A 15,139-nucleotide genomic window follows, 5' to 3' on the forward strand; every position below is an offset into this window, starting at 1 on the left:
GTGACTGCCATCAATCACAACCCTCTGGGTACGAGCACGAAGCCAATTTCCCAGCCAGCGGATCGTGGTGGAGCCAAGGCCACAACTGGGCAGTTTTGCCAAGAGGTGATCATGGGATACCAGATCAAAAGCTTTTTTGAAGTCAAGATATATGACATCAATCTCTTCTCCCTTGTCCAGGTGATAGGTCACCTGGTCATAGAAGGAAATGAGATTGGTCAAACAAGACCTACCCGCAACAAACCCGTGCTGGCTGTCCCTTAGAATGTTAGCCTGGGCCAGTCCCTCAAGGATGGCCTCCTTAATAAACTTTTCTAAGATCTTCCCCAGGATAGAAGTCAGGCTAATGGGCCTGTAGTTAGCCGGATCCACTCTCCTCCCTTTCTTGAAGATCGGCACCACATTGGCCTTCTTCCAGTCTTTGGGCACTACACCAGAGCACCAGGAGTTTTCAAAGATCCGTGCCAGGGGCTGGGCTATGACGCTCGCCAGCTCCTTGAGTACCGTGGGGTGCAGGTTGTCAGGGCCGGCTGACTTGAAGGTATCCAGTTTCTCAAGGTATTCCTTCATGAGGTCAGCATTGATGGAGGGTAGGGGATTCCCCTCACCCAGATTTCCCTGTCCCATAGCAGGCATGGGCATCCCGTGTGACTGATGAAAGACTGACACAAAGTACCTATTTAATAGGTTGGCTCTTTCCTGGGAGTCAGTTGTCAGTTGCCCCATCTGGTTTAGCAGGGGTCCAACATTGCCCTTGCTTTTCCTCTGGCTCCCCACATATCTGAAAAAGGACTTTTTGTTGTCCTTGATGCTTGAAGCTAGTTGGAGTTCAGTTGCAGCCTTGGCTTTCCTGGTTTGCTCCCTGCAGGACCGGACCAGCGCGGAGTAATCCTCCTTGGAGGTGAATCCTGTCCTCCATCCTTTGTAGGCTTTCCTTTTTAGCCACAGTAGGTCCGCTAGGTCCCTGGAGAGCCAGGGGGGCTGCTGTGCCTTCTTGCTGCCTTTCCTCTGTGTTGGAATAGATTTAGCTTGTGCACTGAGGATCGCTTCCTTGAGAAGCAACCACTCTTCTTGAACTCCCATCTCCCTGGGGCCATGGTCCCTGAGGGCCTGACCAACTAGCCTCTTGAGCTTGTCAAAGTCAGCTTTTCTGAAGTCAAGGACTTCTGTGTTGCTGACTGACTTGCCAGCTTTACGGCAGATGGTGAAGGTGATCAGCTCGTGGTCGCTGTCACCCAACTTCCCATCGATCACTAGGTCGCCGATTAGATCATCCCCCGTAACCAGTACCAGGTCAAGCAGCGCTTTGCCTCTCGTTGGCCTATAGACTTCTTGGGTCAGGTAGAGGTCATCCACGCACGAGAGAAAGCTTTGCGCCCGCTCAGATTTAGCTGAGTGATATTCCCACGAGATGTCCGGGTAATTGAAGTCACCCATGACAACCAAGGTCCTGGAGCAAACGGCCTCAGTCAGTTCACGGGCGAAGTCCTGGTCAAGCTCGGGACTTTGAGTGGGAGGTCTTTAGTAGACTCCCACCGTTGTGTCCCCTGTGCCGAATTCCCCATGTATTTTTACCCAGAGGGTCTCTAGCTGTCCATGCCGGTCACCAACATCAGCTTGCAGGGACATGTAGCTTTCCTTCACATAGAGAGCTACACCCCCGCCCCTTTTGTCAACACGATCCCTCCTGTATAGGGTATAGCCCTCTATACCCATGGTCCAGTCATGGGTGGAGTCCCACCAGGTCTCCGTTATCCCAATGACGTCATAATTCTTTGCACTGAGCAGGAGGACGAGCTCCTCCTGCTGGTTGTCCAGGCTCCTGGCATTAGTGTACAGGCAGGCAAGTGTGCCCTTGGGGGCTCTTGCCTTTCCCACAGATTGTGCCAGGGCTGGGGCAGGGGTGAGCTCCCTTAAGTGCCCCCTTAAGTGCCTTGGTCTGCTGGCTTTGCAAGGGCCGTTCAGCGGGCCAGCAGGGGCAGTAGTCCCCCCATCCCCCAGCGGGCTTAGTTTAAAGCCCGGTGGAGCAGGTCAGCCAGCCTGGCTGAGAAGAGCCTCCTCCCCAGAGGAGAGAGGTGGAGGCCATCTCTTCCCAGCAGCTCGCTGCCTCTCTCTCGAAAGAGCAGGCTGTGGTCATGGAAGCCAAAGCCTTCCCGATAACACCAGCGCCGCAGTCTTTGGTTCACCGCGTGGATCCTCCTCTCCCTCCTCAGCCCATAGCCTGAGGCTGGGAGGATGGACGAAAACACCACCTGAGCTCCCAGACCCCTAAGCCACTCTCCCAACTCCTTGTAGCACCTCATGACCTGGCTGGGGGTGCTCCGAGCCGTGTCATTGGTGCCCACATGAATAAGGAGCATGGGGTAGTGGTCTGTCGGCCGGAGGAGCTGCGGGATCCTCTCCGCAATGTCTCGGATGCGGGCCCCCGGGAAGCAGCAGACTTCCCGGGCTAAGGGGTCGGGGCGGCAGATTGCCCCCTCAGTGCCCCGCAGGATGGAGTCTCCCACAACAAACACCTTACGCTTTGTCTTGGGGAGAGTGGGGCCAGTAGCTGTGGTCAAGCCTGGGTTGCCTGCGGGAGCTGGCAACTGCATGGGCTCTGCTGGGGCTGCAAGAGGTGCGAACCTGTTGCTAAGCTCCGGCGGGGCAGTGGCCTTGGTGCGGCGGGCCTTGGGGCCCTTGACCACCTTGGTCCATGCCCCTGACTGGGCAGAGCGGGAGGTCCCAGAGTCCTCCTTAGTCCTGGAGGGAGATGGAGCTCTCCCCTGCGGCTCCCGGGGGAGAAGGGCCTGGCAGTAGGAGTCTATCTCCTGCTCACAGTCCCTGATGGCATGCAGTCTCTGGACTGTGGCCTGGAGCTCCTCCAGCTGGTGCGCCAGAGACCCCAGTAGGGAGCAGATGCCGCAAGGGGAGGTGGCCATGCTCCCGGGCCCCAGAGCCTGAAAAAGGGACAGGCAGCCCCCGCAGCCAAGAGCCAGGGGCTCCGTCTGCGTGGAGCCCGGAACCATGGGCTCCGTCTGGGTGGCCGTCTCTGAGGTGCCCAGTGGAGGGGCTGCAGAGCCCGAGGGGACCCTCAGGGTGCGGCGCGTGCCCATCCGTGTCATGCCTCTGGTAGGCTGGCTACGGCTGGGGCTGGCTATGGCTGGCGGGGGTCACAGGCAGGGTCTCGTGCCCTCCCTCGCCCTCCCCTGCACGAACTCTGCGCTAACTCAAGCGCCTGTTTACGCAGCCTGTTCCCGCGGCTCTGGTCGCGGGGCTTCCTGGGGGGCTGGGCCAAGTAGGGGCCTGAGCAGGGTCTTGACCCGGCCCAGCACCAGGCAGCGGCCTCCTCCCAGCAAGCGAGGAGTTAACCCTTCCCACCATGAGCCCGCTTACCTCCGGCTGTGCTGGGGGTTGGCAGGGGGCTCAGCAGCTGCTGAGGGGGTGTCTGGGGGGCTTCGGGGGAGTGGGGGCGCAGCGGGCTTCACCCGCGCGTCTCTCACCGCTCCAGAGCCTACCTGAGTGTGTTTGTAGGGGCCTGGGCGGGGGCTTTTTTTTTTTTTTTTCCCTGGCTGGCGGGAAATCATTTTGAACAAATGAATTTGTAATACCTCAGAAAATACTTCACAAATAAAAATGAAATAAATTAACTTACTACATTGTTTAATATGAATATCATTCTCAACTGTGTCACACACTGTTTATAATGTACTATATTGATGGCTTTCCAACTGTGTTCTGCAGAACCCAGGAGTACCACAACGGCTAGGGACAGACATTCAAAAAGTCTGAGCCTGAACTGGTTTAATATTTGCAGGTTAGTCTAACCTGCCTAGGTAGAACTGGTTCTCAATTGCACAGACATTCTCTCTGGACTGAGGAAATGCAGGCATATGCCTGCAGTGGCTCAGGCTACAAGTCAGGGGGGCGCTAGCCCTCCTTTCTCTTCCACATTGCTGAGCTGAGGGCCTGCATGGCCAGGCAGGATGCTCTGATTAGGGATGGGTGTAAACCCCAACTCTGCCTACACCATTCCAGGCTTTTTCCCACTTGCTGCTCAAGGGGCAGGAGTGTTGCCAGCCCCCAGCCCCCCTGACTTCTTTAATATGAATATCACTCTCAACTGTGTCACACACTGTTTATAATATACTACACTGATAGCTTTTAAACAGTTTTTTCCAAGCAAAGAACAGAGGGACATTATCAGCTGACCTGTTGATTAGCTCCAAAAAGCCCTAAGGACACACCGCTGTGTCTACCTGTACTAGTGAAATTGGAGACACACACAGAGAGACACCTCTCAGCTTTAGCTAGCATACCATGTACCTAGGGTCCGTGGGGCTGGGATCCATGCTGTGGAAGATGGGAGGAAGGGAGGGGATCCCTCCTTGGCTGCAGCCTCTGCCAGATTTCTGGCTAGGGTGCAGAGGGGCAGGGCCTACTCTGCTCTCTGGGAAGAAGTGATATGAAAGGGTTCTATGACTTTAGGAATTTTGAAAGCTACTGTATAATAGAACTATGTATTCACTATTGGTGCATTCTATGACTGTAATTAACAATCACTTGTTGAATAGCCTCAAAAGATTCAGCTTGGATGTGATGACCTTGGTTGTAATTGTGCCTCTTGCCCTTTGTGTGCAGTCTCCACATATGCATATAACATATGTACAGAAAAATGCTCAAAAGATGATCCTAACAAGATCATATTCAAATCTTCTTTCATGACAAAGAATATTTGGAATGGAGTGAAACCTTCATAACTGGAACTCATTTTTATCACATGCCCAAACCAGAATTTCTACCTGCAAGCTTTATGTAAGTTCGTATCTGTATCTGAATTTTGTTCACTCTAATACTAGCACATTATGAGCCAAATTCTGCTATGATAGACAACTTGATGCTGACTGCATATCATTGTGCCACAGCTTTCCCCATCCTGTAGAGCACAAATGCCCTGTCAATTTGGTAGAAGTACATCAGTGAAGTCAGTAATTGAGACAAACAGTGTTGCAGAACTAGGATATCTTCCACATGTGCTTTTCACACTTCCATTGCACAGGCTCTCATTTTCTCCAGCCGATGGAGGCAGAGGGGTGAATAGCCCTAAGGCTTTTTAATTAGAACATTTAAATATGACTTTTAAATGACTCTTCCATTAACTATGATACAAATGTGAAATTGAACCACTAAATCACTGAAAAAGAGGGTTGGGGGGAGGAGGGAGAAAGTGTTATGGAGCTATTCCCAAGAAATTATAGCTGAAATGCCCATTTTGTCTGAGTTAAATGGCCTTTTGGCATGTGTGCAATTAATATTCTGTTAGATTGTTGTAGTTATTAATTACTACTGACCTAAATATTTTATTTTTATTGTAATTGGCATCCACCAAAGAAAAAGTCCTTAATTTTAATCCTTTGCACTTATTTTCTGTTCTATCAACTTCAGTAACCCCAAGATTTCATTCTTGCTGAGTGTATTATATTTTCCTCAAAGATTTAGGTTTTGCGTTAAAACCAAATTCAGAAATCTACAATATCTTTGATGATTGCAATATGAAGAACAACCAGAAGTCTGCAGCAAGGTAAGGAAACTTGTGAATATATCAGCTTGAGAAACTGTTTGTGGCACAGGCGATGCATAGTGGGTGCACACAGGTGAACACACACTTCCTGAGCATGGTGGTGCACCCCCTACAAAAAGGCACTGCCCCCCCGCCACCACCTACAGTGCCAGCGGCATCTGTGGGAGCTCCGTGCTTACTGCCACCGTGCTCCCACTGCCGTCACCATACTCCCGCCGCCACGAGTGCAGCCGTGCCCTCACAGCCACTGGGGCCACTCATCATTCATGGTTTGTAGCATTGTGAAAGGATGAGAAATATAAAAACTGTATACAAAACCATTAGACCAAGTAAATACAAATGGAATATAGCAGTCTATATTAAAAGATAAACTAATGTTTTGCATTCAATCTAAACAATACACCTATTTTGAATTTTTTCTGCAAGAATTTTAGCCATGCTGGTGCCACTCTGCATTGGTTTCATCAGCTAAACAGTAGACTGTATAGGATCTGCTTGTTTGAGGAACTTAGAAAATTAAACCAGAAGGGCATTACTTGTGAGTCAATAATTTAGCTTAGGAATCAGCTAACTGTAGTAACCACAGTAGACCATCACATTATGCAAATTCTAGATCATATACAAGTCTGCAGACCATGTTTCATCCAGAGCTGATTTTACAATCCCTAAAGTTGACAGGAAAAAGCGATCGCCACACTTTTTCACAGATGTTCACCTATCCAAGCTCTTGTGTAGTATTCTAAGGTGCATCATAAAATGTTCTTATCAGCATGCTCTAAAAGTCTAATGGAGACAAGGCAGCATTGCAATTTTACACATGCTGACATCCCAAGTGTCCAAAACTCATCCAGATGAGCTCATATAATGTACACCTTATTTACATTAGACTTCAGACATGCTAGTTAGAACAGGTAGCTTACCATTCTATTCCAGACAAAACCCAATAATTGCAAATACTGTTTGGTGAGGAAGGAAACCGTCTAATACTTTGATACTAGGGTCAGGGAATCTGGTGATCACTTATATTCTTAATCCTGTCAGCAGCTGTTTGGCTAAACTTACATACAATGTGATTTTGGACTTTCCTTTAATAGTATTAGTGGTTTTAAATATTTACCTTGCAAATCAGAGATGTTCTTGGAGGGAGCGTGCAGGCTGCAGCCAGTTAGCAACATGTTTTCTGGGAGATGCTCATTAATCCTTCCAAAAAGACTAGAAGGAATATGCTAGCTGGTAATGTGAAAGGTGAACATAGGGCATTTTTTAAAAGAGGGGATGGATCAGTGTATTCAACAAACACAATGCACTGTAGGTCTCACAGCAGATACAATGTCTCATTTGAGCTCCTAAGCAGTCCTAAGAGTTCTATTCTCAAAACCTGACAGGTTGATAATAGGTTCCTGCAAACTCTCTCGCAGTTACACACTCATAACCAGCAAGAAGTGTCTGGAATCAGGTTTCTGTGTTGTGTAAAACCCTCTTTGTCTGACACTTTCAGCTGTTCTTTTTCCTTTATAGCTTTAGCAGAAGCAATGTCCCTCATCACAACCCATTCTACTGCTATTATTAAACCAGAGAGTTTCAGATTTAATGTTGTTCTGCTCAGTGACCTCCTTCCTCTCCATTACACAGTAACCAGATGACTTTTTTCTTTTCTTTTTTCTAAATCGTTATTCCCATTCCCTCTTCAATCCTGTTATTTTACTAAAGAAAAAATATTGAATTGCAGCTATTTTAATTTACCACTGCTGTAGGAAGTGAGAAGAAAACAAATCATTGGGCCCTAAAGACAGAACCTTTGAAGGGAAAAGAATATCCACTTTCTGTGGGAGATGATACAAGTCTCCTCCGATTACTTCGGTGTGGTTTGTAAGCTTTGTGGCTATACACATGCCAGCCCCCAAGGTTATTAGCTCACTGTATACACTATTCTACCTGCAGGGGTGGGAGGGAAGGGGAGGAACACAAGCCATTATTTTGCTTTCACATTCTTCCGCTGGACAGTGAATGGAAATAAACTTGACTACCCTGATAAATCCTGGAGGGGTGCCTCCAAATCCATGGAGGATCACGCAAAACAAGATTGAGTACTTTGGCACTACCATTGACTTTTAAGTAAAAACATCCCTACATTCCCCAAACATTGACTGGGTCTCTGCTCTCTCCCTCCCCACTTTCTCTCACTCCCTTTTCTGTCTCTGGATTGTGCCTGAAATGATTCTTAAGGGTTGAAAAGTAGGCTTGCTTCTCCCACCTCATACCCCTATGCTCTTTCCCAGATGTAGATTTCCCTCAAGGAAATGTTTGGAGAATATCAATCTCAGGTTTCCTCCCACCTGAAAATGACTTTGGCATTGCTGCATTTCTCTTTCAGAGAGCCAACACAGACATAGCCCAGCAACAGTATCAGCAGAACAGAGAGGTTTCTCCAGTAGGGAGGCTGAATTAACAGTTGTGTATACTCTGAAGTCTTCCAATAGGCAACAATGGAGCCAAAGTCCACAAACTTTCTAAGGGGTTATTCAGCATACCCTATAAACAGCTATGGTACATGCTGAGTTTCAGAGAACAATGGGACCAGTACTGCAAGAGGCAACTGGTGTTGCCTGTTATTTGGATAACAGGCAAGTAGGGCTGGAAGGGACCTCACAAGATCACCTGCTCAATGCAAGATCATGCCCGACTAAACCATCCCAGACAAGCATCTGTCTAACCTGCTTTTGAAAATTTCCAAGCATGGAGATCCACAACTTTGCTGGGTAACCTGCCCAATGGCTGATCACTCATAGACAGAAAGTTCCTTCTAATCTTCATCTTAAATTGGGTCAGGTGGGGCTCAAACCTGTCTGCACTAGCCCTGAATTCACCATCCAGCGCAAGGTGGCAAAGGCCTGCAGCAAGGCAGCAGCCCTAGATTTCAGGAGGGCGGACTTCAATGAGCTAAGGAGAATAGTCAGGGAAGCACTGAGGTCCCAGAGGGAAGGGGAGCCAGGTGTCCAAGAAGAGTGGTCGCTCCTTAAGGAGATGATCCTCCAGGCCCAAAGGGAGGTAATCCCAACATGGATCAAAGGGAGCAGGAGGGCACAAAAGCCCCCATGGCTCACCAAAAGCATCCAAGAATGTCTCCTAGCTAAAAGGGAGGCGCATACCCAATGGAAGGGAAGGGCCATCACCAGGGAGGACTATACTGTGGTTGCTTGGGGGTGTAGGGGGGCAGTCAGGAAGGCCAAGGCGGAGATGGAACTGGGACTAGTTTCCCTGATCAAGGACAACAAGAAGTCCTTTTTTAAATACATAGGGGGCAAAAAGAAGGTACCGGGTAATGTGGAGCCCCTGCAAGACATGCTAGGAATTTGGTCGCCACACAAGAGAAGGCTGAGGGGGGATCTAGTGGCCTGTTACAAATTAATCAGAGGGGACCAGCAGGCATTGGGGGAGTCCCTGTTCCCCTGAGCACTACCAGGAGTGACTAGAAATAACGGTCACAAGCTGGCAGAGGGTAAATTCAGATAAGATATCAGGAGGCGCCACTTCACTGTCAAGGCGGCTAGGATCTGGAACCAACTTCTAGGCGGAGTGGTGCTGACTCCTACCCTGGGGGTCTTTAAGACAAGGCTAGACAATCACCTTGCTGGGGTCGTTTGACTCCAGTACTCTTTCCTGCCATGGCAGGGGGGTCAGACTTGATGATCTGTTCAGGTCCCTTCCAACCCTACTAACTCTGCAACTACTATGAAACTATGATCAGCAGGCAGAGGTGCTCCAGCAACCTCCCGGGAAGCTGCTGAACTGTCCCTCTTCCTAGCCTCATCCTGCCCCGGCTTTCTTCCCCCAGCCCTGGCCCAAGCCCCTTGACAGCAGCAGCATGCAGCTGCCAGCTCACACCTGCCAGCTGGGCTTTGCTGCAGCTGGAGCCTGGGCAGTGGGGGTGGAACGGAGCCCCCGCGCACTATGGGACTAGCCCAGCTCCCCCAATACCACAGCTGGGGTAGCTGGGGGGTCCTAGGAGGTGAGGGGTTCTGCTCCACCCCAACCCCTATCTCAGGTCTGGCCAAGGCAAAGCCCAGGTGGCAGCTGTATGCTCCCTCCTCTCCCCCCCCTGCACAGGGAGAGAGACTCTTTCCTTTCTGTGACAACCCTCACCAGCACAAGCACCAGCCCAGCCCTGCACATGCAGAAATATAACCCTCGAGGTTAGTTCTCTAAAGCATTCTGCTCAAGAGCACCTTCAGATAATAGCTGATTTATTCAGACTTAATTTTCTGTGCAACTAGACACTGTAAAGGCACTCTGCAGCTATACAAGTGTGTTCTGTCACAGCTGTAGTGCATTTTCAGGACGCAGAGTACACAAAAAATGTGTAAACACCCTTAGAGATTATAAGTAATATTTCCCAAAAGAATATTAGTGGAATGATCTGAGCTGGTAGTAAAACTGAAATGGATAGCTGCAAGTTATTTTTGAAAACCAGCTTTAAAATGTTCAGAGCAACTCCTGCAGCAGCAATCAGAACAGGATATTTCTGGCATGTTCTGCATGAAACATGAAGAAGTAGTCTATGAAGCCCTGGCAAAGGCTGCACCTGGATCTTGCAGAAGCAAAAAAGAAATGCATTTTGTAGTGGCTGAAATGTGATCAGAAAAGCCAGGAATAGTGCACGTGAGAAACACTCTACTGTTAAAAAAAAAAAAAAAAGTAGAGGGTACTTTGCAATGTTTTCCACTCTGGGTTTTTTTTTTTCCCCCCCATTATGGTTCATAATTTATTTTTAAGTTTTCAAACATTTCCAGTGCAAAATTCAGTAAGACCCATTAGACTGGCTTTTCATCACCTATCACCAAGTGGACTGACAAAGTGTTTTATGAAGACACTGACACAGGCATTAAGCAAAAAAAGTGGAAGAATCCTGCCATATTGCACTGTGAGCTTTCTATTTGTATATCAGTCCAATCTGCATACCATGAAGCAGAAGACTCCAGTAGAGCTGTTTTAGGACATAGCTACATTTGATTGAATGAAACCAGATTTACCAAACCTGCAAATATTGAAAAATCCATAGATCCTCCCAGGTTTTGGGGGGGTTCCCTGTCCCCTGCCCCTGCCTCCCCTACTTTAGACACGCAACTGTGGTACCTAATTACAAAAGAGGGAAGAGGTGGGAAAAGTTGTGACACAATAGGGAATGAGACAAGTGAAACGTTTATTGGAAGTGAAAGAGGGGGATAAAGAACAACACAAACTGATTGTTACCAGATAAAAGCTAGAGATGTTTACAAGATGTGCCCCTGGATTTAATAAAGACGGTTCTAGCTTCAGTTGGTCAGGAGATATGCTAATGGAAACTAAGAAACACTCCTGTTGAGTTCAGACAGGCACACCAGGCACAATAAAGTCACAGAGAAATGCAGAAGGCTAAATCTGGGATTTTTTTTTTTATATTGGGAGTTATTGAGTGAATTTATAAGGGACATCTGTGAAACGTTAAGAAACTATGCCGTTGTTTTAAATTTTTAAGGGGTTGCCTATTTCCTGCTTGTGGTGGGGGGGCGGAAACTCTAGGGAACTATGCGATCAGGAACTCCTTTTTAGTTTCATTTATGATTTAAGCTTCTTGCATCAAGGTCAATTAAGTTGTCTCTGTCTGTTAGCTGGTACTTATCTTGTGGGAAGTGATTGCATCTGGATTCTAAGCAAAGTACTCTTTTGCTGCCACTTCTTCAGAAAGAGTATTATAGTGTTTAAGTTCTCTGTATATGGCAAAACCAAAGCCACTTGCTTCATATGGGACGGATGGCTGAGGAATGGCATTACAAGAGGCAGGAAGTGGCCAGGATGGGGTGAGAAACTCAAGTAGAGACTCAAGTGAGGGAGGGAGCTGTATTTAAGAGCTGCAGAGAAAGATGGAGAAAGGGGGAAGATAAATGAGGCTGCTAGGAAGATTGTTTCTAAATGAAAACTAATGTTGTGAAGAGGGGAGAGAGATCAAACAGGGTACAGGCAAATGAGAAGCTGAAAGGGAAACACGGAAGGTTAGGAGATGGTGCAGAAACACATTAGGAACAGGAGATGGAGGGGGAGTATTGAAGGACAATGTGAATAGGAAGAACGAGCAGTGAAAGTGTGTGAGTGGGATGGGGGTGAGAGAGCTGGATAAGGACAGGAAGGGCTTGGGACGCTAAGGGAAAGTACAGCTGCTACAAGCTCTCCAAGCCTGAGAACAGTACCCTCCTCTGTGGCAGGGAGGGAAGGCCTACATTACTGGGTGTTTGGTTACAATTACATCTGAAACAAAAAAACATCCCAAAGACAAAAAGGAAACTGGACAGCCACTCCTCCTAGACTCAAAATAGGAAGCCAAGGGGGAAAAAAACAAAACACACTATGTTGTTTAAAAAAAACAAGATCCTTAAGTCAGTTTCCTGACTCATGGCACTTGGGCTCACAGTACTGTCAGCTTTGGTAACTGCAGTGGAGTTACTATTTCTTTTGCTTGACAACTCAAAAGGCAGATTGAAAGGTTGACCTCCAACTCTGTCATTCACTCTGCGGAAGAATCCAAACAGTTCTTCCCAGATGTTCCATGGGTTGGAGGTCTTCTTCACAATTACACTGTTTGTCCTTCATTTTCCATTTGTGTAGTAGGCAGCTGCAGCATCTGTGTGAGGAGCAGGTGTGGCTTGCTGAAATCCATATTTTGCCATGGTATCGTAAAGCCAGGTGTCTGATCACTGAAGTCAACAAACAGGACTCTACTCTGCCATTTGTCTTGTGGTAAGAGTTGTTGGGTTTCAAGAATTGGGGTACTTAACTAGAAGACTTCTGGACTCAAGTCAGCATCTTAGGAGATTCTAGAGAATTTCCCAAGAAAATTAACCCTGGCTTCATTATTCTGCTGTTGCATTAAAATAATTTGGTCAATTTATAGCTTTGAACCACACACAGAAATCTTGCTATTAATGAAGGCTTGCAACTAAATGGTTCCATTTAATGGATATTTATTAGGGCTGTGTGAAATTTCGCCCAGCGTTTTGTTTCAAAGTTGTTTTGAAAACAAAATGAAACAAAAGCCTTCAAAAAAGCTTTAAAACAAAACAAGGGGAACTCAAAACTTTTCAAGTTTCGAAGCCAGGCTTACTAGCTTCAGCGCTGGTCCCAGCTTGCAGCACCCGCCTCTTGTCATCTGGCAGGCAGATTGGGAGCTTGCCCACATCCCCAGGAGGTCTGCAGCCTTCCTGGGGCTGCAGGCCCCCGATCTTTCTGCCAGATGACAGACCAGCGCTGGACACAGCCCGCACCCAGTGCCAGGAAGATTGGTGCTGCTGTTGGCCCCAGGAAGCAGCACCTGCCTCCTGTCATTCGGCAGGCAGATCGGGGGCCTGCATCCCTGGGAGGACTGTTCCACTGAAATATCAAAACAGAAGTCGAAGCAGAACGATGCTGTTTCACACAGCCCTAATATTTATGTGGTTTTCACTCAAAAGAACACTATAAACCAATCAACTCCTGAACCCGAAATACACTCAAGTTTTTCCCAGCTATTAAAATATGGTGTGAAAGGTCCTCCAGAGCCTAGAAGCCCATATTGATATCATGACAATCCCACCAACTTGTATGTAAAACCTCGACGGAAGATAAGGAAGGAAACTTGGACCACAAGGTGCACTCTTCAGGGTGCCTTCTTCCTTCCTTGGCCAGCAGACAACTTGGTTCTTCTTACTGTGAAGGAACACCTCAGCGAAGTTTTCTCTGGAACAAGGAGGAAACGTGGTGGGTACCACTTTCTGTTCCAGATGAAGGAACGAAGGTAGGGTGTGGATTAGATTTTATGCTCACTCTGGTTTTAGGAATACAGCACTGCAAGGAAGTCTGCATTGCTGCTTCCCGTTAAACTGTGGAAAATTGCTAACTATATGAATTGTTGTGGGATCTACTTTGGATTTGTTTGTTTCTGAGCAGTTTCTTGGCAGTTTCTATATTCTGCATGATAGTTAGATACAGAAATTGCTTTCAGAAAGAGAAAATCTATATAGATATAAAAAGGAAGTGCCAGGATGAACACACTAGATTGGGTTTTAGTGATTAAACTTTTCAAGAAAGTGAGCCCAGGGACTGAAATGCTGTTCTCCAACATCATAGTAGGAAGCAAATGCTATTCCAGGATGGCTGGAACCTTAGCTTAGGTTAAGCCAGGCCAAAGTCTGAGTTACATTTCAGCAGGAGGGTGGCAGCTAGCTGCTTTCTTACTGCTCATGGTAGGCTGTATAGAGATGACTGCTTTGTGTGATTGCTAACATAAGCTTTTTAATCTAAATGGATGGATTTGTTAAGAGTCCTTAAGTAATCTTCTATTTTCTGTATCTAAAACAAGCTCCAGAATCTTGCTACTCTTTCCTCTTTTTCCTGTTCCACAAGACCAGACTTAAACTCCTGTACTAAGACTGCACAGTATAATACTGCCCCATACCGACTGTAAACAGACTGTGCTTCTCACTTCCAAATACAGTCTGTTTTTTTCCCTTGCTGCCATCTGCTGACTTAATACTGCCTTTCACCCTCATCTACACAACACCATGGAGAAACTGTTTTGAGTTTTGTCCTGGTAAACCCATTGTCCCTTCTGTCTCTGGAAATATCCATACTGAGGAGACATGCCCAGCTACTTGCAGGTTTCTTTCCTCTCTGGGGTGCAGTCTCTTATAAAAAGTAACATTTCTTCCTGTTTGTCTCCCAGAGTGCTGCCTGAATGCAAAAGGTTGCTGAGGAAAGATGTCCTTTTCTACATACTTCCCCATGATCAGGTAGGGCCAGCAAGAGTTTTTATCTACCTAGCGCTTGAGATTAAGAGCCCATTATCTGTCTTCTAAAAGACTTAACCCTCGGCACTTTTACTGATAGCTTTTTTACAAAACTGCTTCCATCATTTTTCCCATTTTCATGGGGAATACATCTGTGACTCTTCACTCCCTTTTGGGTACAGCCTGAATCAGTTCCCGGAGTGTTGATGACTGCAGTATTCCTCAAGGAAATTTGCCAGGTCTAGATCAGTGCTGTGTTTTAGGGTATGTTTATCCATGACTCCTAAGTATTACTCCTAGCCCAGGTGCAACATTCTTTGCAGAAAGCAATGCTTTTCCCTGTATATAATGACACGTTTGTTATATTAACAGAGGCAAAATTGTGAAAGATGGCATTTTAAAAACCACTACCCTGCTGGCAGCAACGCTATGCACCAGAGAAGTTACACCAAAGGATCAAATGCAAACTTGCAGCTACAAGTTTTCTGCAGTTCTCCATGTGCTTAAGTACTTTGCTGGAAGGGCATGGACTTAATTAAGTGCTTTGCGAAATCACTGCCTGAGAGCTGAGGGCTCTCACAACAGCTTAGAATCAGGTCCTTAAAGCTTTGGCAATTCAGTCCATGCTTTTTCGCTTCTCAAACCATAATTAAAATATGAGAATGATGTGTCCGACTTGTCACAGACGAAACACTAAGGACTTCTTGATGACATGGTTACCCAAGTTTAGTTGTATGAAGTGAAGTTACAAAAGGCAATTTTAAGAGCTGGCATGACATTTTGA

The sequence above is a fragment of the Crocodylus siamensis genome, chromosome 5 (genome assembly GCF_052110815.1).
Source record: "Crocodylus siamensis isolate JL-2025a chromosome 5, ASM5211081v1, whole genome shotgun sequence".
NCBI classification, from domain to species: Eukaryota; Metazoa; Chordata; order Crocodylia; family Crocodylidae; genus Crocodylus; species Crocodylus siamensis.